The 24,549-nt window shown below is 44.3% G+C and overlaps 1 long non-coding RNA gene across 1 annotated transcript; it reads left to right on the top strand.

Moving 5' to 3' along the window:
- The first annotated feature begins 1,121 nt into the window (after window positions 1-1,121).
- LOC125511066 (uncharacterized) lies at window positions 1,122-6,032 on the top strand. Its single transcript, XR_007284884.2, has 4 exons — window positions 1,122-1,426; window positions 1,511-1,683; window positions 2,259-3,904; window positions 5,729-6,032. It is a non-coding gene; the product is annotated as an uncharacterized LOC125511066 (long non-coding RNA).
- Window positions 6,033-24,549: the final 18,517 nt, after the last annotated feature.

The raw sequence follows: 24,549 nt of genomic DNA, 5'->3' as shown, positions 1-24,549 counted from the left end.
ACCCTTTTGCACAATATGAGATCATTTGAACAAACTATGCCATGAATGTGGCCATAAGATTGATCATTTGGCTTGAGAGCCATGAATCTTCACGCATGATAGCTCATTTCTGAGAACACTTTTTAAAAATAATTGGCTTATTACAAGTTTATTATTTTTTCCGGAAACTTGGTCACATATGATGACACAATGCGAAGGTTTTCCAATTTTTAGATTTTTTTGAATTTTGTATGCCCGTTTCAAAATGCGGTCAAAATGGCGGGAATGACCGTTTCTAGCTAGTGGTTGAATCTTGGAATTTTTTTGGTGTTTCTCTGATTAAATAGATACTTATGTACCTAGAAATGATTTTTGGAAAAAATAAAGAGCAAACTACGAGGTAGCTACAGTTTAAATTTGACCCGCTTCTAGCTGAATCGGCCGAAATTTGTCTTTTTCACCAGAGGTGGATCATAACTTTTTACACCCAATCATTTGGTCAATTATACATCAAATATGGCCTACTATTTTAGAAAATTGATTTGGTCCAATTTTGTAACAAATATTTGATAGGTCCTTCACAAAAAAACTCATTTTGGGCACTCGAAAAATGAAAAATGGTTCTTTTTCGCAAAGAAAATGAAAACCCCCCAAATCAACATTGTTTGTCATCCCCCAAATCTATACATGTGCAAAATATTGATTTATTTGAATAAACTATAAAAGGTTAATATGTTAAATGTTTATCCTGAATAAGAGGGTAAAAACTATAAGAGAAACAAAAGGAAAAAAACAAAATTATATAAGCTTACCTTTGATTGGTGGAATTAGGTGTGCCCTGGATTGATGACATGGCAAACATCTATCCATCCATACATCCGTCCGTCCATCCTAGCCCTCCGCTCTCTCTCTCGCGCAACAAACCCCTCTCTCAACCCTAGCGCTTGCAGCCGCCTCCGCTCCCGATCCAGATCCGCCACCCACCTCCCTCTCCCCTCGCCGCCGGTCTGCACCCTCCCCTCCCCTCCATTTCCCCCACCTTTGCCGCCCATCCACCACCGCCGACCCTCGCCTTCATCCCCCATATCCACTAGTCCAGGCGAGGCCATGGCGTCCCCCCCCCCCCCCCCCCCCCCCCCTCCTCCGCGATTCATTCCCCTCCTCTGCCGCCGCCACCCAACCTCTCTCCCTCTCTCTCCCGCACCACCACCGCCACGGCCGGCGGCGCCACCCAATCTCTCTCCCGCGCCACCGCCGACCGCTTCCCCGTCCGCGACGTCGCCTCGTTCTCCACGCCGATAGGGGAGCCACCCTGCTCCGCGTGCGTGCTTATTCTCGGTCGATGACGCGGCCGTGCCCTTCGACGCCTCTCTTCCTCGTCCGGTGCCGGCCGTACAAGAGACGCCGGACTCCTGCCATCGTCCGTTCGCACCTGACCGCCGCGGAGGTACTCCCGGATCTCGGCCCTCAGATTTCTCTCCCCGCCCCCTTCCCCTTGACAAAGTTCCTCACAATTGATTCGATGCTGCAGTGCAGGGGTTCATTCGTTGTTGCTGCTCCAGGCAGCTCCATCAACCAGTACAAGACCCTGAGGTGCGCTGCTCCAGGCAGAGTCCGGCCTTGCGCTGAAGCTGCTGAACTCCAAGGTCACCGCTTCCTTCTTCAGCCCCCGGGATCCTGAGTGGACCATGTGAGAGCTTTCAGGTAAAAATGGTAGCAAGTATGCTGGCTTGATCGGCAGCGAAAAGGAAGATCATCTCTAAATCGCATGCATTGTGTAGCTCTAAAGCTCCTAAGTTAAATTTGTGCTGGTAGATTTTTCAGACTAAGAATAATTATCAATATTTGCGTAGTGGAAAGCTTGTCTGGAACACAGCCTGACCTATTGCACATAAACAAAAAGGAAATCCTTGGCTAGAACTCACAGTCTCACATACATTTATGCGCCTCACAAGTCATACAGGAGAACACTTAATAACCATGTTATTGTGTATCAACTAGGATTATCGGAGCCAACTGAGCCCATGATTTAGTGATTAAATAATGGCGTTGTGTAATGTTTTTGTGCGCATGCATTGTGTAGCTCTGAAGCTCCTAAGTTAAATAATGGCGTCGTGTAATGGTTGTGAATTTGTGATAAGCACATTTCATATTCATAATTTGTCACAGAAATATACCATTTGTTATGTTCTGACCATCAATTCTTGCTATGAAATATTGAGTAATTGAATGGAAATCATAAAAAGGGATCATTTACTAGTCTTTGGTCTATTTTGCAGAAATGTGCGCAAAGGCACTATAACCGTCAAGATTCCGTCTAGGTGGCTATCGAGAAGAGTGAAGAAAAGAAGAGAAGGAGGACGGCTAATGTGTACAGTTTGCAGATCAGGGAGGGTATCAAAATCCCTAGATCGCCTCCATTCCCCATCGGGCCTAGCACTTCTCTCTCTCCCTCACCACTTCTTCTTCCACCTCCGGCCGCCGCCGCGGCCAGGCCGGCGTGGTGGCGCGGCACCGCATCTCCATCCACCACTCCACACCCATCCACCAACGCATCCACCAGCGCCACCATTTCCAGCCACCGCCGCCATCAGCACCAGCACCACCTCGCGCGCCCGACCAGACGAGGGGAGGCACGATTGTCTGGTGCTCCGCGCGAGTGTCTCCTCCGTGCTGCTCCTCACCATGCTGCTGCTCTTCCCTCTCCATCTCTGCTGCTGCTCTTCCTTGCGCCCCCGTGCTGCTGCCTCTCCTTCGCTCCGCTGCTTGTTGCTTCTCCTTTGATCCCTTTGCTGCTGCTCTTCTTCTCCCACGTCCCCTGCTGCACCTCCACTCCTTCTCTCTACTGCTGCTCCTCCCCTCGTCCCTACTGCTGCTCCTCCTCCGCTCAAGTTCTCCAACTTGCTTTTGCTGCTTTTCTCTCTCCATCTGATCTCAAATTTCTGTAATCTTGAGAAGTTTATTGTTCAGTACTTTGCAATATTCAGAATTGATATGTGTAGTACCTGAAATATTCAGATTTCATAAGAGCTTGCAACTTGACAATTGTTCAGTTTCATACTTGCAAAATATAGTGCATTTTATTGTTTGTTCTGACTAGTTAATGTCTAGTTGTTTGAATTATATTTAGTATGTGTGATATGCTCTGTGATATAGTAATCTTCTAGCATATGTGTGTGATCCCCTATGTGTTCGTTTCTTGACTGGTGCTTCTTTAATACCACTCATTTTGTTGATCTGTGAGTACTAGAATTATGTCTTCTAACCCCCTGTTTGCATATGTGTGATGTGTGTTCTGTAGTCCTTGTGTTAACTATGTTCATGCGAGAATATTTTTTTGTGTTGTGATATATTTCTGTCCTTGTCATAGTATTGTTTCTACCCTTTGTTTACTTTCTCAAATGAAACAAAATACTAAAATGACAGTGAGTAAAATCTGAACCTCCCTTTGCTATTTTTCATTTTATTTGTGGATTATCTTCGGGAACAACCTTGTTTAGTTTAGGTTTATATTCTTGCAGCCATATTCTGAATTTTTTCACCTAGCTTTAGCCGAGCATAGTCGCCATCGCCTAGTGCCTGTGGGGAACACGACACTTGCAGATTTGGGGGAAATACCCTACTGTACTTACAATCAATCAATTTGTATTGTAAACAGAGGAGTGACTTCATTCTTATCTCACTGACAAACAACAGATAGTGTTCAATGATCAGTTACCACTCAGTTTTTTGGTAATGGGCTGTAGTGCTTTCTGTTCTACTTAGTATGCTGTCACTTAACATCGCAGATTAATCTGCCCTATGTATGTGTTTAATTATATTCATGGTTGCTTTATGTGTTTGTTGATTATGCAGGTTCCCTGGCTAGGCCTCTGGGGTGAGTGCATCACCGGCTCCTGCTGCAGCTGCTCCTGCTGCTTCCAAGGTTTGCTCCTACATGTCCCTTTGAGAGTTTGAGCACTTGAACTGTGGCTTTATTTGCCCCTTGAAGGCTTTAGTGGCTGCAGCATGTGCTATAAATCCAGATTGTACTTTAGTTCCAGATTTCTATGCATGCCACCTTGTTGTATTAGTTAGGTTAGTTTAGTTCCAGATGTCCGAAATATACTCTACATATTGTTCAGGGTTGATTGCAAATTAGTTCTGGTGCCTCCAGTGGAGTAGAGTGTGGAGAGCCAAGAAGCTTTATCTCTTTAAATTCAGTTAATTTCCTTACTGAAATTAGGTTGTTGCCTTGATACAGTATTGTACAGTGGCTCTGCCTCTAGAAATTTTATTTGATTATGAGATGATTGGGGTTGCAGGGGTGGTGTTTGGCCAACAGATTGTATTGGAAATATGCTGTTCTTCCTTGCCTGATGTTCTTATTGCCGATAATAGGACCTGTAGATAGCAAATTATTTTCCTAGTGGTTACTTATGCTTATTGCAGGGGTGGTGTTTGACTTTTTTTATACTTGTGTATTCTTGATCAGGGCAGTCCTGTTTCCTAATCTGATCTACTAGAACTGAATTGCTCCCCTGTTTTGCTGTGGTCGTATGCTCTGTGGTCACTGATGCGTGCTGCATACCTGCAGATTAGGACCAAAAATAAACCCTTAGATTTGTTGCCATTCCTTTGATAATAATTCGTTGTGGCCATTAAGTATTTCTTTAGCAGTAATAAACCTGGCTCTTTGATGTTGCAACCCAACAACATCACCCCTTTTTGTCTGTGTAATACACATATTTGCTCTGCCGCTCTTAGTTTTAACTAGCCAAGGCAAGGATGACGCCCACCATCGCTGTTAGACTTATTATCCATGTTGGATTTTTTAATGCTTGCCCACACTCTAAATGTCTGATCATGGCATTCTTTATCGAATAAGGGATTGCCGCCTGTCCCCGACTTGACTGAGTTAGGCTTCGGTTTGCACGTCTCTTTCAGCTTGCGGGATTAGTGTTGCTGCAAGTAATCCACTTTCTTTGTAATGCATGGTGGCGACATTATTTAAGCCATTGTAGAGTTTTTGACAGGGTTGAACATTTGGAAAGATAGATTCATTTAACCTTGCAGTACCAGTGTCTGCAAGCATTGGCTATTGTTAGTAAAATGTTGAGTTGTTCCTTTATATCATTGTCTTATTGCTATCCTTTTTTCAAGGCTGATGCAGTACCTTGTTCTTTTCACTCAAACTTGCCTCTTGTTTGTTAATTTTGCTGTGATGTAATCGTCTGTTATAATTGGGTTATATTAACTCCCCTGTAGTAGAATGGATGGCCGCAGTAGTAGAATAGTACTGTACTTTTCTTCAGGTGAATGTGTTACAGTGATGTTCATTGCATGACCTGCACTTGTACCAATATACCATGCTGGTACCTGTGGGTTAGTGTTGGTGGTGCCTAACATGAGCTTGAATGTGGTAGTTGAAGTGTAGTACAACAGCAGGTTAATGTGTGTTATTTGCCGTATGCAAGTCTGTTGTTTTATTTGCCCTTTGTAGTATTGTACAAACTGATGCATTCCTGGCATAAACAAATTATTCTATAAGGTAAAAGCAAACATTTCACTATGCAAGTCTGTTGTTTTATTTGCCCTTTATAGTATTGCATGATAGTGTCCAAATTCAGGAAGGGAAAGGTGAGGCTGGAACGTACTAGTGGGTGGATCTACTTTGCTGTTTACGTTAGTGTTGCCATTGCAATTGTTTGGTTCTGGCCTCAGCAGCAGTACACTAATGCTGGTAGCTTTTGTGTTCACTCTTTTACAGGAGAGCCAGGACAAATTTGAAGTGCAAAGCCATGAAGCCAAGTGCAAAGCTGTGATGCATTGTGATACTGTAGAGATTGTGACATTGGAACGGATTTACTGTTATTTGTATTCACTTGCCAGAGATTTGTTTGTTCCACTTGACTGTAATAGTTTGTAGAGATTGTGACATTGGAATAGATTTAATGTTATTTGACAAATTATGTTTGTTCTATTTTGTTTGAAATAGTGATTTAAAAATGTGTGAAGTGGAAACTTGACAAGTGGGATCCACTTATCAAAATAATCTGAGCAATGTTGAAACATTTGACGTGTGGGACCAATGTATGAGATTATGGCATGTGAGGCCTGGCTGAGTAGTGGAACTAGCCCCAATATATAGTGGGAAAAACTAGAAAATCAATGGACTAAAAAGGCCACGAACCAAAATAAAAAGGCTATAATGTTGGGCTTGGCTTGTGAAGCTAACCAAAATTTCAAAGATTTTTTTTATAAAAAGGCTGAATTGTTGGGCTCGGCCCATGTAAAACGTCAAATTGGACCGGGCTGATTCTTGTCAACGACCTTTTTATTTGGTCGCTATTTTGCCATGTCAGCTTGCCACGTCGGATCCGACGTGGCCTGGGCAGAGAGCTAGCGACCAAAACAGAAGGTCATGGAATCAACGACCTTTTGTTTTGGTCGTGGAATTCCAAGAAGGTCGTTAATTTCTGAAAGTGCGTTATATCGACTAGAGGGGGGGGGGGGGGGGTTGAATGGGCGATTTTTATGAGAGTCTTCAGAACATGGGAGTTTTGAAGATAAACGATAAAATTAAACCTATTACCATGCAGCGGAAGGTAGACTACACTAGGCAAACCATAGTCAAGTATTCAATGAAGTGAAAGCACAAAGACTAATAACAGCTAGGTAGTAAGGATCATATAGGAAGATATTGTGAAGCCAAACAGAACACGCAGTCACTCAGTGGAGACAAATGATAGAGCAAACATACAATGACTTCACAAGGAGGAACAGTAAGTAAAGTGAAGTGAAGATGAAACCAGTGACTCGTTGAAGACAATGATTTGTTGAACCAGTTCCAGTTGCTGTGACAACTGTACGTCTGGTTGGAGCGGCTAGGTATTTAAACCTTAGGACACACAGTCCCGGACACCCAATCCTGAACACGCAGCTCAGGACACCCAGTCCTCACCGTATTCTCCTTGAGCTAAGGTCACATAGACCTCGCCCAATCACTCTGGTAAGTCTTCAAGGTAGACTCCCAAACCTTCACAGACTTCGTTCACCGACAATCCACAATGTCTCTTGGATGCTCAGAATGCGACGCCTAACCGGCTGGAGGATGCACAGTCCTCAAGTGTAATAAGTCTTCAGATCACACAGACAAGAAGACTTAAGTGATGCCCAATTCTCTCTGGCTCTGGGTGGTTAGGGCTTTATCCTCGCAAGGAATTCTCTCTCAAAGGCTTCGAGGTGGGTTGCTCTCAAACGACAAAAGCCGTACTTTCAATCTGAGCAGCCAACCGTTTATGGTTGTAGGGGGTGGGCTATTTATAGCCACTTGGCAACCCGACCTGATTTGTCCGAAATGACCCTGGGTCACTAAGGAACTGACACGTGTTCCAACGGTCAGATTTCAAACTCACACGGCAAATTTACTTGGGCTACAAGCAAAGCTGACTTGTCCGACTCTGGACAAGATTCGCTCTCATAGTCTTCACTCGAAGACATAGGTTTTTGGTTTAGGCATCACTTCAGTCATTCTGATTGGTTCTCTTGGACCCCACTTAACAGTACGGCGGTTCCTATGACTCAACACAAAAGAAAAAGACCTACGAAAGATCTAAGTCTTCGAGCTCCATAGGCTTCATATCGTGTCTTCTCTTGTCATAGTCTTCAATGTGAATATCTTCATATACCACCTTTGACTTCAATGTCTTCATACATTTTTAGGGGTCATCTCTGGTAGTAAAACCGAATCATGAGGGACTTCTACCTGTGTTATCCTGCAATTCTCACAAACACATTAGTCCCTCAACTAGGTTTGTCGTCAATACTCCAAAACCAACTAGGGGTGGCACTAGATGCACTTACAATCTCCCCCTTTTTGGTGATTGATGACAAACTAGTTGAAGTTTTCAACGGGGAATGTAATCTGTGAAATTGTAAAGGATAAGGAATTGTCTTCATAAGTTGCAAGGGCTCCCCCTGAAGATGTGCATATAAGTTAATTTGCTTTTGGAATGCAAATGCACTTGGTAGGTGGTACTTGTGGAGATCCACTTCAACTTATGATGACAATCCACTATGCATGTGAAAGTATATGAAGATAATGACATGCATAATGGAAAATGAACGTCTGCAGAATGAGCTAAGTGCGGAATTTATCATCGCACATGCGGAATTTATCTTCGCAAAACAAGGTGGCAAATAAGTAGCAGACGACCATCTGGTTTAAGTGTTACAACTCATAAGAACCAAATGTAGCAAAAACGAGAGTTGTAAGCACGAAGCAAAATATAAAGCCCCCGCCCATATGGACCCGCTTGAAGTCTATCAATCTCATATGCTTCTCCCCCTTTTGTCAGTAATGACCAAAAAGGTTTGAAGACATAGAGCCTCTACTCATTCCCATGAGGAGTAGGTGAAGTAGCAGGGTTGTTGGTGTTGTTTGGCGGTGCAGAAGAGCTTGGAGGTGCTGAAGGAGGTGGCGGTGAAGTAGCATCATCTTCTTCCTTAATAATTCTGGCAGTGACTGCGGCTGCAGAGGAAGAGAACTCAGAGTCTTCAAGGGATGGAGTTCCTAGCAGCACAGCCCTTCGAGGAGGTGTGGAGTCAAACTTGAATCTCTCAGAGAAGCCATCCTCTTGAAGATCAGCTTCAGAACACATCATCGTGAGCCCTTTCCATGTGCGGTGACAGGTTTCATGGGCAACGAAAGCATTCTTGGTGGCAAGATTTCGAGTGCGATTAACATCCACCCAGAGGCTTTTCATCTGACGCTTCAGCCAGTCATGATGCCTATCCTGTTTCTGATGTAGAGCCACAAGAAGCTCTCGGTCGTTGAGAACACGAGTGCGCTTCTTGGGTCTTGGAGCAGTGGCACTGTCAGTGGCTTCAGTGGAAGCAGGGTGTGGTGCACGTGTAGTGCCAGCCAAAGGATACACCCGAGAAACTGCTTCAACGCCTTCAACGTTCTGTGTAAAACTCTGATGTTCTGCATTCTGAAGACTTAGAGGTTGCTTGGCAGGCTCAGAATATATGGCTTCAGTAGACATGTCCACGTCAGGCAAGAAGATCCGATGGTTGCGGGCTGAGGGCTGATAAGAGATGGCGGAGTGTAGCTTGATCAGTCGCATGACCCAAGGGGCGTAGAACTTCAAACCAAACAGATCAATGCCTGATGCAGCAAGTTGGCGTATGAAGAAGTCCTGTGCATTGAAGCATTTGCCATGAAGTATATAGAAGACCAAAGTCTTCATTGCACCCTGAAGCTTGGCATTTGGAGAGTGCCCTTTGATAGGCCAGAGAGTTCGCCTGATGATGTGATATATGATTCTGGGCAGGTACTCAAGGTCTTCAACGAAGAACTCTGTGGGATACGCAGCATCTTGGGGCAATGGCTTCATCATGCTGAGCATTTGACTCATATCAGGTTCTGGCCGCTGAAAGATGCTCTCAATAGTTTCAGCATGCAGCTGACAGCCTTGCTCGAAGAGATCGCCAGGAGTGGGCAAGCCAGTGAGCTCAATGATGTCAAATGCATTGGCTTCGTGATGAAAGTTGCCAGTCATCCACTCCAGGACCCAAGTCTTCGGATCTCTGTTGTACCCTTTGATGTGAAGTGTGGCATAGAATTGTAGCAGCAACTCTTCATTCCAATGCTCTTCATCTGTAACAAACTGCAGCAGACCCACTTGCTTGAAGCAATCCAACGCTTCTGCTAGACAGGGCAAACCAGCTATAGCTTCAACGTCAAGGCGCTTGTGTGGGAAGATGCGACCTTGGCAACGCGAGGATGTACAGGGCGAAGACTTTGCTCTTGCTGTTCATTGTCGTTGTTGGAAGGAATGTCTTCAGGCTGAGCATTGTCTTCATGTTGATCAGGTGCTGAAATGATAAGTTCTTCTTCAGGATGAGCTTCAGAAGGTATAATTTCTCCAGTTCCCATTAGCTTGATTGATTCACTGGATGGAACTTCATCTAGCACATTTGGCAGCTGCTCTCTTTGTGAACCGTTGGTCTCATCGAACCGCACATCCATTGTTTCAACCACTTTGTAATGAAAGAGATTGAAGACTCTGTAGGAGTGCGAATCCTTTCCATATCCGAGCATAAAACCCTCATGTGCTTTTGGTGCAAATTTTAAGGTGTGATGTGGGTCCTTGATCCAGCACCTTGCGCCAAATACTCTGAAGTAACTGACATTTGGCTTCTTGCCAGTAAGGAGCTCATAAGATGTCTTGTTCAGTAGCTTGTGAAGATAAACACGATTTATTGTACGGCATGCAGTATCAATGGCTTCGGGCCAGAATTTTCTTGGGGTTTTGTATTCATCTAGCATCGTTCTGGCCATCTCAATTAGTGTTCTGTTCTTGCGTTCGACGACGCCATTCTGCTGTGGCGTGTACGGAGCTGAGAATTCATGTGTGATGCCCAAGGTATCAAGATATGTATCAACGCCAGTGTTCTTGAATTCAGTGCCATTGTCACTTCTGACGTGCTTTATCTTGGCGCCAAAATTGTTCATAGCTCGATTGGCGAAGCGTCTGAAGACATCCCGCACTTCAGTCTTGTAAAGGATTATGTGCACCCAAGTATATCTAGAATAATCATCAACAATAACGAAGCCATAGAGGCAAGCAGTAGTAGTTAGAATTGAGTAATGAGTAGGACCAAAAAGATCCATGTGAAGCAGTTCGAAAGGTCGAGTAGTGGTCATGATTGTCTTCGAGGGATGTTTGGCCCTCGTCATCTTCCCTGCTTCACAGGCACCGCATAAGTGATCTTTCTTGAACTTGACGCCCTCGATGCCTATGACATGCTTCTTCTTCGAAAGGGTGTGGAGGTTCCTCATGCCAGCATGTCCAAGCCTCCGATGCCAGAGCCAGCATTCTGAAGCCTTTGCTAGAAGACATACTGCAAGCTGTGGCCCTGCTGAGAAATCTACCACGTACAAATCATCTTTTCGATACCCTTCAAGCACTAGAGACTTGTCAGATTCCAGTAGTACAAGGCAACGATATTTTCCAAACATTACGATCATGTTCAAATCGCAAAGCATTGAGACAGACATTAAGTTGAAGCCAAGGGATTCAACAAGCATGACTTTATCCATGTGTTGATCCCTTGAGATTGCAACTCTACCTAGACCCAATACCTTACTTTTACCAGTGTCAGCAAATGTGATGTGGCTCTTGTCGGATGGACGTAAGGTTGAGTCCATAAGAAGACTTCTTTTGCCAGTCATGTGATTTGTACACCCACTGTCAATAATCCATTCTGAAGACGCTGGTGTCGTACCCTACAATGCAGTTAGGGGGATAGGCTTCACCAAGAGCATTGTGAAGCAAAAACATTTGACAAACCAGTGGGTTATGAAAGCTTAGATCCAGGTTAGGACTAATAGGGAGAGTAGCAAGCGATTCAGGTACGAAGTACATAGTAAGACCATTTGGGCATTTGATCTTGCGCCCTACAAGATGTTTAAGGTCCCCAGCAATAGCGTCAGACGATTTTGGTTTTCTGCTGGAGACCTTTCCCTGCAAAAGAGAGTTAAGCCTTCTTAACCACCCACATCTTCAAGGGTGGCTTAGAAGCAATAAGTCTAAGTGCAGCATCTGAGAACTTTGGCTTTGAAGCCTTAGCAAACAGTCTTGCAGGCGGACAATAGTAATCATAAGAATAAGCAGAATAGTTCTTGGTCTTATGAACATGGCGGTTTGATGAACCGCTCTCATATTCATATGCCTGAGTGTGATTTCCCTGCAAAACATTTGCGTTAGTGCGACTCAGGTGAGTCCTCTGTCTGTATGAAGCCTTTGGACCGTATGAAGCCTTTGGTCTGAGGTTTGTCTTCTTCACGTGAGGTGTCATGATGACATTCACAGGAAGACTCTCCAGACACCTTTTCGGAACCCAGATCTTCTTCATAGGCGGTCCATTCCTGCAGTTAGTACCAATGTACCTGGCAAATACTTCACCATTCTGATTCTTAAACAGTATATAGTTTGCATCAAAGGATTCATCAATGATAATGGGGTTAGCACAAGTGAAGCCAGATAGATTGGATGGATCTGGTGAAGGTTCCTTTGCAGCAACCCACATGGTTTTGGGGTACTGCTCAGGTTTCCAGTAAGAGCCATCTGCATTCATTTTCCTTACGAACCCTACACCCTCTTTCCTAGGGTTTCGGTTCAGAATCTGCTTTTTCAGGACATCACATAGCGTCTGATGCCCTTTAAGACTTATGTACATCCCTGTTTCAAGCAATGTCTTCAACCTAGCATTCTCATCAGCAATAGCGGTGGTATCCTCAGCAGAGGGGTTAGTTACCACATCAACAGTTGAAGATATTGCAACAGAAGTAGCAGTAGAACATTCAGCAACAGGAGTAGCATTATCACGCTCAAGGCATTTAAGACATGGTGGTTCAAATCCTTCCTGAGCGGGACTGATCTATTTGGCGCGAAGTGACTCGTTTTCCATTTGAAGATCTTCATGAACCGCTCTCAATTTCTCAAGATCCTGCTTCCTTTGAAGATAATCATAGGAAAGCTTTTCATGAGTTGTTGAGAGAGTTTCATGACGACTTTCAAGTTCCTGATACTTAACGTGAAGATTTTTTATGTCTTCAATTAAGGATTCAGATCGAGTCATTTCAGCACCTAACAGATCATCGCTTCTGTCTAACAGTTTTTGAATATGTTCCATAGCTTTCTGTTGTTCAGTTGCAATTTTAGCAAGTGTTTTGTAGCTAGGTTTTGAACCACAATCAGAGTCATCGTCACTAGATGTTTGATAGTGAGTAGTGCGTGTGTTTACCTTGGCACCGCGTGCCATGAAGCAGTAGGTAGAAGCGGAGTAGTCCTTGTCATTTGCATCGGTGTCGGTGATGAAGTCATTGTCTTCAGTGTTGAAGATGGACTTGGCAACGTATGCTGTAGCCAGACTTGCGACGCCTGAGTCGGATTCCTCCTCAGACTCCACCTCCGCCTCCTCAGAAGCAGACTCCTCCTCTGAATCCATTTCTTTGCCAACAAACGCACGTGCCTTGCCAGATGAGCTCTTCTTGTGTGATGAAGACTTTGAGGAAGACTTGGAAGAAGACTTTGAGTATTTCTTCTTCTTTTTCTTGTCGTCAGAGTCATATTCCTTGCTCTTCTTCTTCTTTTTGTTCTCATTGTCCCACTGTGGACACTCAGAGATGAAGTGGCCAAGTTTCTTGCACTTGTGACATGTTTTCCTCTTGTAGTCATGAGCAGGAGCTTCATCATTCCTTGAACTTGATTGGGAAGACTTTCTCAAGCCTTTATTCTTGGTGAATTTTTTGGAACTTCTTGACAAGCATAGCAAGTTCCCTTCCAATGTCTTCAGGATCATCAGAACTGCTGTCTGATTCTTCTTCAGATGAGGAGACAGCTTTTGCCTTCAAGGCACGAGTTCACCCATAGTTTGGACCGTAGATATCTCTTTTCTCCGAAAGCTGAAACTCATGTGTGTTGAGCCTCTCAAGTATGTCAGACGGATCGAGTGTCTTGAAATCAGGACGTTTTTGAATCATCAGGGCCAGGATGTCAAACGAACTATCAAGTGATCTCAGCAGCGTCTTGACGACTTCGTGTTTGGTAATTTCAGTGGCGCCGAGGGCTTGAAGCTCATTTGTGATGTCAGTGAGTCGGTCAAATGTGTGCTGGACATTCTCATTGTCATTTTGCCTGAAGCGATTGAAGAGGTTGCGAAGGACACTGATTCTCTGATCTCTCTGGGTTGAGATGCCTTCATTGACCTTGGAGAGCCAGTCCCAGACCAGCTTGGATGTCTTCAAAGCACTCACACGGCCATACTATCCTTTGGTCAGATGACCACAGATGATATTCTTGGCAGTAGAGTCCAGTTGAATGAATTTCTTGACATCACCAGCAGTGACACCTTCTCCAGCCTTGGGAACGCCATTCTCGACGACATACCATAGGTCGACGTCAATGGCTTCAAGATGCATGCGCATCTTATTCTTCCAGTAGGGATATTCAGTTCCATCGAAGACGGGGCACGCAGCGGAGACTTTAATTATCCCTGCAGTCGACATAGCTAAGACTCCAGGTGGTTAAACCGAATCACACAGAACAAGGGAGCACCTTGCTCTGATACCAATTGAAAGTGCGTTATATCGACTAGAGGGGGGGTTGAATAGGCGATTTTTATGAAAGTCTTCAGAACATGGGAGTTTTGAAGATAAACGATAAAATTAAACCTATTACCATGCAGCGGAAGGTAGACTGCACTAGGCAAACCATAGTCAAGTATTCAATGAAGTGAAAGCACAAAGACTAATAACAGCTAGGTAGTAAGGATCAGGTAGGAAGATATTGTGAAGCCAAACAGAACACGCAGTCACTCAGTGAAGACAAATGATAGAGCAAACATACAATGACTTCACAAGGAGGAACAGTAAGTAAAGTGAAGTGAAGATGAAACCAGTGACTCGTTGAAGACAATGATTTGTTGAACCAGTTCCAGTTGCTGTGACAACTGTACGTCTGGTTGGAGTGGCTAGGTATTTAAACCTTAGGACACACAGTCCCGGACACCCAGTCCTGAACACGCAGCTCAGGACACCCAGTCCTCACCGTATTCTCCTTGAGCTAAGTGTTGGGGAACGTAGTAATTTCAAAATTTTTCCTACGCACACGCAAGATCATGGTGATGCATAGCAACGAGGGGAGAGTATGATCTACGTACCCTTGTAGATCGCAACGGAAGCGTTGACACAACGTAGAGGAAGTAGTCGTATGTCTTCTTCCCGATCCGACCGATCCAAGCACCGTTACTCCGGCACCTCCGAGTTCTTAGCACACGTACAGCTCGATGACGATCCCCGGGCTCCGATCCAGCAAAGCGTCGGGGAAGAGTTCCGTCAGCACGACGGCGTGGTGACGATCTTGATGTTCTATCGACGCAGGGCTTCGCCTAAGCACTACAACGATATGATCGAGGTGGAATATGGTGGCAGGGGGCACCGCACACGGCTAAGGAATGATCTCAATGATCAACTTGTGTGTCTAGAGGTGCCCCCTGCCTCCGTATATAAAGGAGCCAAGGGGGAGGGGTGCGGCCAGCCCTATGGAGGCGCAGGAGGAGTCCTACTCCTACCGGGAGTAGGACTCCCCCCCAATCCTATTCCAAATAGGACTCCCAAGGGGGAAAGAGAGAGAGAGGTGGCCGGCCACCTCTCCTAGTCCTAATAGGACTAGGGGAGGGGGGAGGCGCGCAGCCCACTATGGGCAGCCCCTTTCACCTTTCCACTAAAGCCCAATAAGGCCCATATGACTCCCGGGGGGTTCCGGTAACCTCCCGGTAATCCGGTAAAATCCTGATTTCACCCGGAACACTTTCGATGTCCAAACATAGGCTTCCAATATATCAATCTTTATGTCTCGACCATTTCGAGACTCCTCGTCATGTCCGTGATCACATCCGGGACTCCGAACAACCTTCGGTATATCAAAATGCATAAACTCATAATAACTGTCATCGTAACGTTAAGCGTGCAGACCCTACGATTCGAGAACAATGTAGACATGACTGAGACACATCTCTGGTCAATAACCAATAGCGGGACCTGGATGCCCATATTGGTTCCTACATATTCTACGAAGATCTTTTATCGGTCAGACCGCATAACAACATACGTTGTTCCCTTTGTCATCGGTATGTTACTTGCCCGAGATTCGATCGTCGGTATCCAATACCTAGTTCAATCTCGTTACCGGCAAGTCTCTTTACTCGTTCTGTAATACATCATCCCGCAACTAACTCATTAGTTGCAATGCTTGCAAGGCTTATGTGATGTGCATTACCGAGAGGGCCCAGAGATACCTCTCCGACAATCGGAGTGACAAATCCTAATCTCGAAATATGCCAACCCAACATCTACCTTTGGAGACACCTGTAGTACTCCTTTATTATCACCCAGTTATGTTGTGACGTTTGGTAGCACCCAAAGTGTTCCTCCGGCAAACGGGAGTTGCATAATCTCATAGTCATAGGAACATGTATAAGTCATGAAGAAAGCAAATAGCAACATACTAAACGATCGGGTGCTAAGCTAATGGAATGGGTCATGTCAATCAGATCATTCAACTAATGATGTGACCTCGTTAATCAAATAACAACTCTTTGTTTATGGTTAGGAAACATAACCATCTTTGATTAACGAGCTAGTCTAGTAGAGGCACACTAGTGACACTCTGTTTGTCTATGTATTCACACATGTATTATGTTTCCGGTTAATACAATTCTAGCATGAATAATAAACATTTATCATGATATAAGGAAATAAATAATAACTTTATTATTTCCTCTAGGGCATATTTCCTTCAGTCTCCCACTTGCACTAGAGTCAATAATCTAGATTAAACTGTAATGATTCTAACACCCATGGAGTCTTGGTGCTGATCATGTTTTGCTCGTGGAAGAGGCTTAGTCAACGGGCCTGCAACATTCAGATCCGTATGTATCTTGCAAATCTCTATGTCTCCCACCTGGACTAGATCCCAGATGGAATTGAAGCGTCTCTTGATGTGCTTGGTCCTTTTGTGAAATCTGGATTCCTTTGCCAAGGCAATTGCACCAGTATTGTCACAAAAGATTTTCATTGGACCCGATGCACTAGGTATGACACCTAGATCGGATATGAACTCCTTCATCCAGACTCCTTCGTTCGCTGCTTCCGAAGCAGCTATGTACTCCGCTTCACATGTAGATCCCGCTACGACGCTTTGTTTAGAACTGCACCAACTGACAGCTCCACCGTTCAATGTAAACACGTATCCGGTTTGCGATTTAGAATCGTCCGGATCAGTGTCAAAGCTTGCATCAACGTAACCTTTTACGGTGAGCTCTTTGTCACCTCCATATACGAGAAACATATCCTTAGTCCTTTTCAGGTATTTCAGGATGTTCTTGACTGCTGTCCAGTGATCCACTCCTGGATTACTTTGGTACCTCCCTGCTAAACTTATAGCAAGGCACACATCAGGTCTGGTACACAGCATTGCATACATGATAGAGCCTATGGCTGAAGCATAGGGAACATCTTTCATTTTCTCTCTATCTTCTGCAGTGGTCGGGCATTGAGTCTGACTCAACTTCACACCTTGTAACACAGGCAAGAACCCTTTCTTTGCTTGATCCATTTTGAACTTCTTCAAAATCTTGTCAAGGTATGTGCTTTGTGAAAGTCCAATTAAGCGTCTTGATCTATCTCTATAGATCTTTATGCCTAATATGTAAGCAACTTCACCGAGGTCTTTCATTGAAAAACTCTTATTCAAGTATCCCTTTATGCTATCCAGAAATTCTATATCATTTCCAATCAATAATATGTCATCCACATATAATATCAGAAATGCTACAGAGCTCCCACTCACTTTCTTGTAAATACAGGCTTCTCCGAAAGTCTGTATAAACCCAAATGCTTTGATCACACTATCAAAGCGTTTATTCCAACTCCGAGAGGCTTGCACCAGTCCATAAATGGATCGCTGGAGCTTGCACACTTTGTTAGCTCCCTTTGGATCAACAAAACCTTCTGGTTGCATCATATACAACTCTTCTTCCAGAAATCCATTCAGGAATGCAGTTTTGACATCCATCTGCCAAATTTCATAATTATAAAATGCGGCAATTGCTAACATGATTCGGACAGACTTAAGCATCGCTACGGGTGAGAAGGTCTCATCGTAGTCAACCCCTTGAACTTGTCGAAAACCTTTTGCGACAAGTCGAGCTTTATAGACAGTAACATTACCGTCAGCGTCAGTCTTTTTCTTGAAGATCCATTTATTCTCAATTGCTTGCCGATCATCGGGCAAGTCAACCAAAGTCCATACTTTGTTCTCATACATGGATCCCATCTCAGATTTCATGGCTTCAAGCCACTTTGCGGAATCTGGGCTCACCATCGCTTCTTCATAGTTCGTAGGTTCATCATGATCTAGTAGCATGACTTCCAGAACTGGATTACCGTACCACTCTGGTGCGGATCTTACTCTGGTTGATCTACGAGGTTCAGTAGTATCTTGTTCTGAAGTTTCATGATCATTATCATTAACTTCCTCACTTATTGGTGTAGGTGTCGCAGAAACAGTTTTCTATGATGTACTACTTTCCAACAAGGGAGCAGGTACAGTTACCTCGTCAAGTTCTACTTTCCTCCCACTCACTTCTTTCGAGAGAAACTCCTTCTCAAGAAAGTTTCCGAATTTAGCAACAAAAGTCTTGCCTACGGATCTGTGATAGAAGGTGTATCCAATAGTTTCCTTTGGATATCCTATGAAGACACATTTCTCCGATTTGGGTTCGAGCTTATCAGGTTGAAGCTTTTTCACATAAGCATCGCAGCCCCAAACTTTCAGAAATGACAACTTTGGTTTCTTGCCAAACCATAGTTCATAAGGCGTCGTCTCAACGGATTTTGATGGTGCCCTGTTTAACGTGAATGCGGCCGTCTCTAGAGCGTATCCCCAAAATGATAGCGGTAAATCAGTAAGAGGCATCATAGATCGCACCATATCTAGTAAAGTACGATTACGACGTTCGGACACACCATTACGCTGTGGTGTTCCGGGTGGCGTGAGTTGCGAAACTATTCCACAATTTTTCAAATGTACACAAAACTCGTAACTCAAATATTCTCCTCCACGATCAGATCGTAGAAACTTTATTTTCTTGTTACGATGATTTTCCACTTCACTCTGAAATTCTTTGAACTTTTCAAATGTTTCAGACTTATGTTTCATTAAGTAGATATAACCATATCTGCTTAAATCATCTGTGAAGGTGAGAAAATAACGATATCCGCCACGAGCCTCAATATTCATCGGACCACATACATCTGTATGTATGATTTCCAACAAATCTGTTGCTCTCTCCATAGTACCGGAGAACGGTGTTTTAGTCATCTTGCCCATGAGGCACAGTTCGCAAGTACCAAGCGATTCATAATCAAGTGGTTCCAAAAGTCCATCAGTATGGAGTTTCTTCATGCGCTTTACACCGATATGACCTAAATGGCAGTGCCACAAATAAGTTGCACCATCATTATCAACTCTGCATCTTTTGGCTTCAACATTATGAATATGTGTATCACTACTCTCGAGATTCAATAAGAATAGACCACTCTTCAAGGGTGCGTGACCATAAAAGATATTACTCATATAAATAGAACAACCATTATTCTCTGATTTAAATGAATAACCGTCTCGCATCAAACAAGATCCAGATATAATGTTCATGCTTAACGCTGGCACCAAATAACAATTATTTAGGTCTAATACTAATCCCGAAGGTAGATGTAGAGGTAGCGTGCCGACCGCGATCACATCGACTTTGGAACCGTTTCCCACGCGCATCGTCACCTCGTCCTTAGCCAATCTTCGCTTAATCCGTAGCCCCTGTTTTGAGTTGCAAATATTAGCAACAGAACCAGTATCAAATACCCAGGTGCTACTGCGAGCATTAGTAAGGTACACATCAATAACATGTATATCATATATACCTTTGTTCACCTTGCCATCCTTCTTATCCGCCAAATACTTTGGGCAGTTCCGCTTCCAGTGACCAGTCTGCTTGCAGTAGAAGCACTCAGTTTCAGGCTTAGGTCCAGACTTGGGTTTCTTCTCTTGAGCAGCAACTTGCTTGCCGTTCTTCTTGAAGTTCCCCTTCTTCTTCCCTTTGCCCTTTTTCTTGAAACTAGTGGTTTTGTTAACCATCAACACTTGATGCTCCTTTTTGATTTCTACCTCCGCAGCTTTCAGCATTGCGAAGAGCTCGGGAATAGTCTTGTTCATCCCTTGCATATTATAGTTCATCACGAAGCTCTTGTAGCTTGGTGGCAGTGATTGGAGAATTCTGTCAATGACGCAATCATCTGGAAGATTAACTCCCAATTGAATCAAGTGATTATTATACCCAGACATTTTGAGTATATGCTTACTGACAGAACTGTTCTCTTCCATCTTGCAGCTATAGAACTTATTGGAGACTTCATATCTCTCAATCCGGGCATTTGCTTGAAATATTAACTTCAACTCCTGAAACATCTCATATGCTCCATGACGTTCAAAACGTCGTTGAAGTCCCGATTCTAAGGCGTAAAGCATGGCACACTGAACTATCGAGTAGTCATCAGCTTTGCTCTGCCAGACGTTCATAACATCTGGTGTTGCTCCAGCAGCAGGCCTGGCACCCAGCGGTGCTTCCAGGACGTAATTCTTCTGTGCAGCAATGAGGATAATCCTCAAGTTACGGACCCAGTCCGTGTAATTGCTACCATCATCTTTCAACTTTGCTTTCTCAAGGAACGCATTAAAATTCAACGGAACAACAGCACGAGCCATCTATCTACAATCAACATAAACAAGCAAGATACTATCAGGTACTAAGTTCATGATAAATTTAAGTTCAATTAATCATATTACTTAAGAACTCCCACTTAGATAGACATCCCTCTAATCCTCTAAGTGATCACGTGATCCAAATCAACTAAACCATGTCCGATCATCACGTGAGATGGAGTAGTTTCATCGGTGAACATCATTATGTTGATCATATCTACTATATGATTCACGCTCGACCTTTCGGTCTCCGTGTTCCGAGGCCATATCTGTATATGCTTGGCTCGTCAAGTATAACCTGAGTATTCCGCGTGTGCAACTGTTTTGCACCCGTTGTATTTGAACGTAGAGCCTATCACACCCGATCATCACGTGGTGTCTCAGCACGAAGAACTTTCACAACGGTGCATACTCAGGGAGAACACTTCATGATAATTTAGTGAGAGATCATCTTATAATGCTACCGTCAATCAAGGCAAGATAAGATGCATAAAAAGATAAACATCACATGCAATCAATATAAGTGATATGATATGGCCATCATCATCTTGTGCCTGTGATCTCCATCTCCGAAGCACCGTCATGATCACCATCGTCACCGGCGCGACACCTTGATCTCCATCGTAGCATCGTTGTCGTCTCGCCAATCTTATGCTTCCACGACTATCGCTACCGTTTAGTGATAAAGTAAAGCATTACATCGCGATTGCATTGCATACAATAAAGCGACAACCATATGGCTCCTGCCAGTTGCCGATAACTCGGTTACAAAACATGATCATCTCATACAATAAAATTTAGCATCATGCCTTGACCATATCACATCACAACATGCCCTGCAAAAACAAGTTAGACGTCCTCTACTTTGTTGTTGCAAGTTTTACGTGGCTGCTACGAGCTTTAAGCAAGAACCAATCTCACCTACGCATCAAAACCACAATGATAGTTTGTCAAATAGACTCCGTTTTAACCTTCGCAAGGACCGGGCGTAGCCACACTCGGTTCAACTAAAGTTGGAGAGACAGTCGCCCGCAAGCCATCTATGTGCAAAGCACGTCGAGGGAACCGGTCTCGCGTAAGCGTACGTGTAAGGTTGGTCCGGGTCGTCTCGTCCAACAATACCGCCGAACCAAAGTATGACATGCTGGTAGGCAGTATGACTTGTATCGTCCACAACTCACTTGTGTTCTACTCGTGCAAATAACATCAAACCATAAAACCTAGGCTCTGATGCCACTGTTGGGGAACGTAGTAATTTCAAAAATTTTCCTACGCACACGCAAGATCATGGTGATGCATAGCAACGAGGGGAGAGTATGATCTACGTACCCTTGTAGATCGCAACGGAAGCGTTGACACAACGTAGAGGAAGTAGTCGTACGTCTTCTTCCCGATCCGACCGATCCAAGCACCGTTACTCCGGCACCTCCGAGTTCTTTGCACACGTACAGCTCGATGACGATCCCCGGGCTCCGATCCAGCAAAGCATCAGGGAAGAGTTCCGTTAGCACGACGGCGTGGTGACGATCTTGATGTTCTATCGACGCAGGGCTTCACCTAAGCACTACAACGATATGATCGAGGTGGAATATGGTGGCAGGGGGCACCGCACACGGCTAAGGAACGATCTCAATGATCAACTTGTGTGTCTAGAGGTGCCCCTTGCCTCCGTATATAAAGGAGCCAAGGGGGAGGGGTGCGGCCAGCCCTATGGAGGCGCAGGAGGAGTCCTACTCCTACCGGGAGTAGGACTCCCCCCCAATCCTATTCCAAATAGGACTCCCAAGGGGGAAAGAGAGAGAGAGAGAGGTGGCCGGCCACCTCTCCTAGTCCTAATAGGACTAGGGGAGAGGGGGAGGCGCGCATCCCACTATGGGAAGCCCCTTTCACCTTTCCACTAAAGCCCAATAAGGCCCATATGACTCCCGGGGGGTTCCGGTAACCTCCCGGTAATCCGGTAAAATCCTGATTTCACCCGGAACACTTTCGATGTCCAAACATAGGCTTCCAATATATCAATCTTTATGTCTCGACCATTTCAAGACTCCTCGTCATGTCCGTGATCACATCCGGGACTCCGAACAACCTTCGGTATATCAAAATGCATAAACTCATAATAACTGTCATCGTAACGTTAAGCGTGCGGACCGCACGGTTCGAGAACAATGTAGACATGACTGAGACACATCTCTGGTCAATAACCAATAGCGGGACCTGGATGCCCATATTGGTTCCTACATATTCTACGAAGATCTTTTATCGGTCAGACCGCATAACAACATACGTTGTTCCCTTTGTCATCGGTATGTTACTTGCCCGAGATTCGATCGTCGGTATCCAATACCTAGTTCAATCTCGTTACCGGCAAGTCTCTTTACTCGTTCTGTAATACATCATCCCGCAACTAACTCATTAGTTGCAATGCTTGCAAGGCTTATGTGATGTGCATTACCGAGAGGGCCCAGAGATACCTCTCCGACAATCGGAGTGACAAATCCTAATCTCGAAATACGCCAACCCAACATCTACCTTTGGAGACACCTGTAGTACTCCTTTATTATCACCCAGTTATGTTGTGACGTTTGGTAGCACCCAAAGTGTTCCTCCGGCAAACGGGAGTTGCATAATCTCATAGTCATAGGAACATGTATAAGTCATGAAGAAAGCAAATAGCAACATACTAAACGATCGGGTGCTAAGCTAATGGAATGGGTCATGTCAATCAGATCATTCAACTAATGATGTGACCTCGTTAATCAAATAACAACTCTTTGTTTATGGTTAGGAAACATAACCATCTTTGATTAACGAGCTAGTCTAGTAGAGGCACACTAGTGACACTCTGTTTGTCTATGTATTCACACATGTATTATGTTTCCGGTTAATACAATTCTAGCATGAATAATAAACATTTATCATGATATAAGGAAATAAATAATAACTTTATTATTGCCTCTAGGTCATATTTCCTTCACTAAGGTCACATAGACCTCGCCCAATCACTCTGGTAAGTCTTCAAGGTAGACTCCCAAACCTTCACAGACTTCGTTCACCGGCAATCCACAATGTCTCTTGGATGCTCAGAACGCGACGCCTAACCGGCTGGAGGATGCACAGTCCTCAAGTGTAATAAGTCTTCAGATCACACAGACAAGAAGACTTAAGTGATGCCCAATTCTCTCTGGCTCTGGGTGGTTAGGGCTTTATCCTCGCAAGGAATTCTCTCTCAAAGGATTCGAGGTGGGTTGCTCTCAAACGACAAAAGCCGTACTTTCAATCTAAGCAGCCAACCGTTTATGGTTGTAGGGGGTGGGCTATTTATAGCCACTTGGCAACCCGACCTGATTTGTCCGAAATGACCCTGGGTCACTAAGGAACTGACACGTGTTCCAACGGTCAGATTTCAAACTCACACGACAACTTTACTTGGGCTACAAGCAAAGCTGACTTGTCCGACTCTGGACAAGATTCGCTCTCATAGTCTTCACTCGAAGACATAGGTTTTTGGTTTAGGCATCACTTCAGTCATTCTGACTGGTTCTCTTGGACCCCACTTAACAGTACGGCGGTTCCTATGACTCAACACAAAAGAAAAAGACCTACGAAAGATCTAAGTCTTCGAGCTCCATAGGCTTCATATCGTGTCTTCTCTTGTCATAGTCTTCAATGTGAATATCTTCATATACCACCTTTGACTTCAATGTCTTCATACATTTTTAGGGGTCATCTCTGGTAGTAAAACCGAATCATGAGGGACTTCTACCTGTGTTATCCTGCAATTCTCACAAACACATTAGTCCCTCAACTAGGTTTGTCGTCAATACTCCAAAACCAACTAGGGGTGGCACTAGATGCACTTACAATCTCCCCCTTTTTGGTGATTGATGACAAACTAGTTGAAGTTTTCAACGGGGAATGTAATCTGTGAAATTGTAAAGGATAAGGAATTGTCTTCATAAGTTGCAAGGGCTCCCCCTGAAGATGTGCATATAAGTTAATTTGCTTTTGGAATGCAAATGCACTTGGTAGGTGGTACTTGTGGAGATCCACTTCAACTTATGATGACAATCCACTATGCATGTGAAAGTATATGAAGATAATGACATGCATAATGGAAAATGAACGTCTGCAGAATGATGCAGCAGAGTAGCGTTACTTGCCCGAGATTCGATCATCGATATCTGCTACGTCTTGAGCTTGC

This window comes from Triticum urartu, chromosome 5A (genome assembly GCF_056163025.1).
Source record: "Triticum urartu cultivar PI428250 chromosome 5A, HENAU_Tu73, whole genome shotgun sequence".
Classification (NCBI taxonomy): Eukaryota; Viridiplantae; Streptophyta; class Magnoliopsida; order Poales; family Poaceae; genus Triticum; species Triticum urartu.
This window is presented reverse-complemented; position numbering and strand designations above follow the sequence as displayed.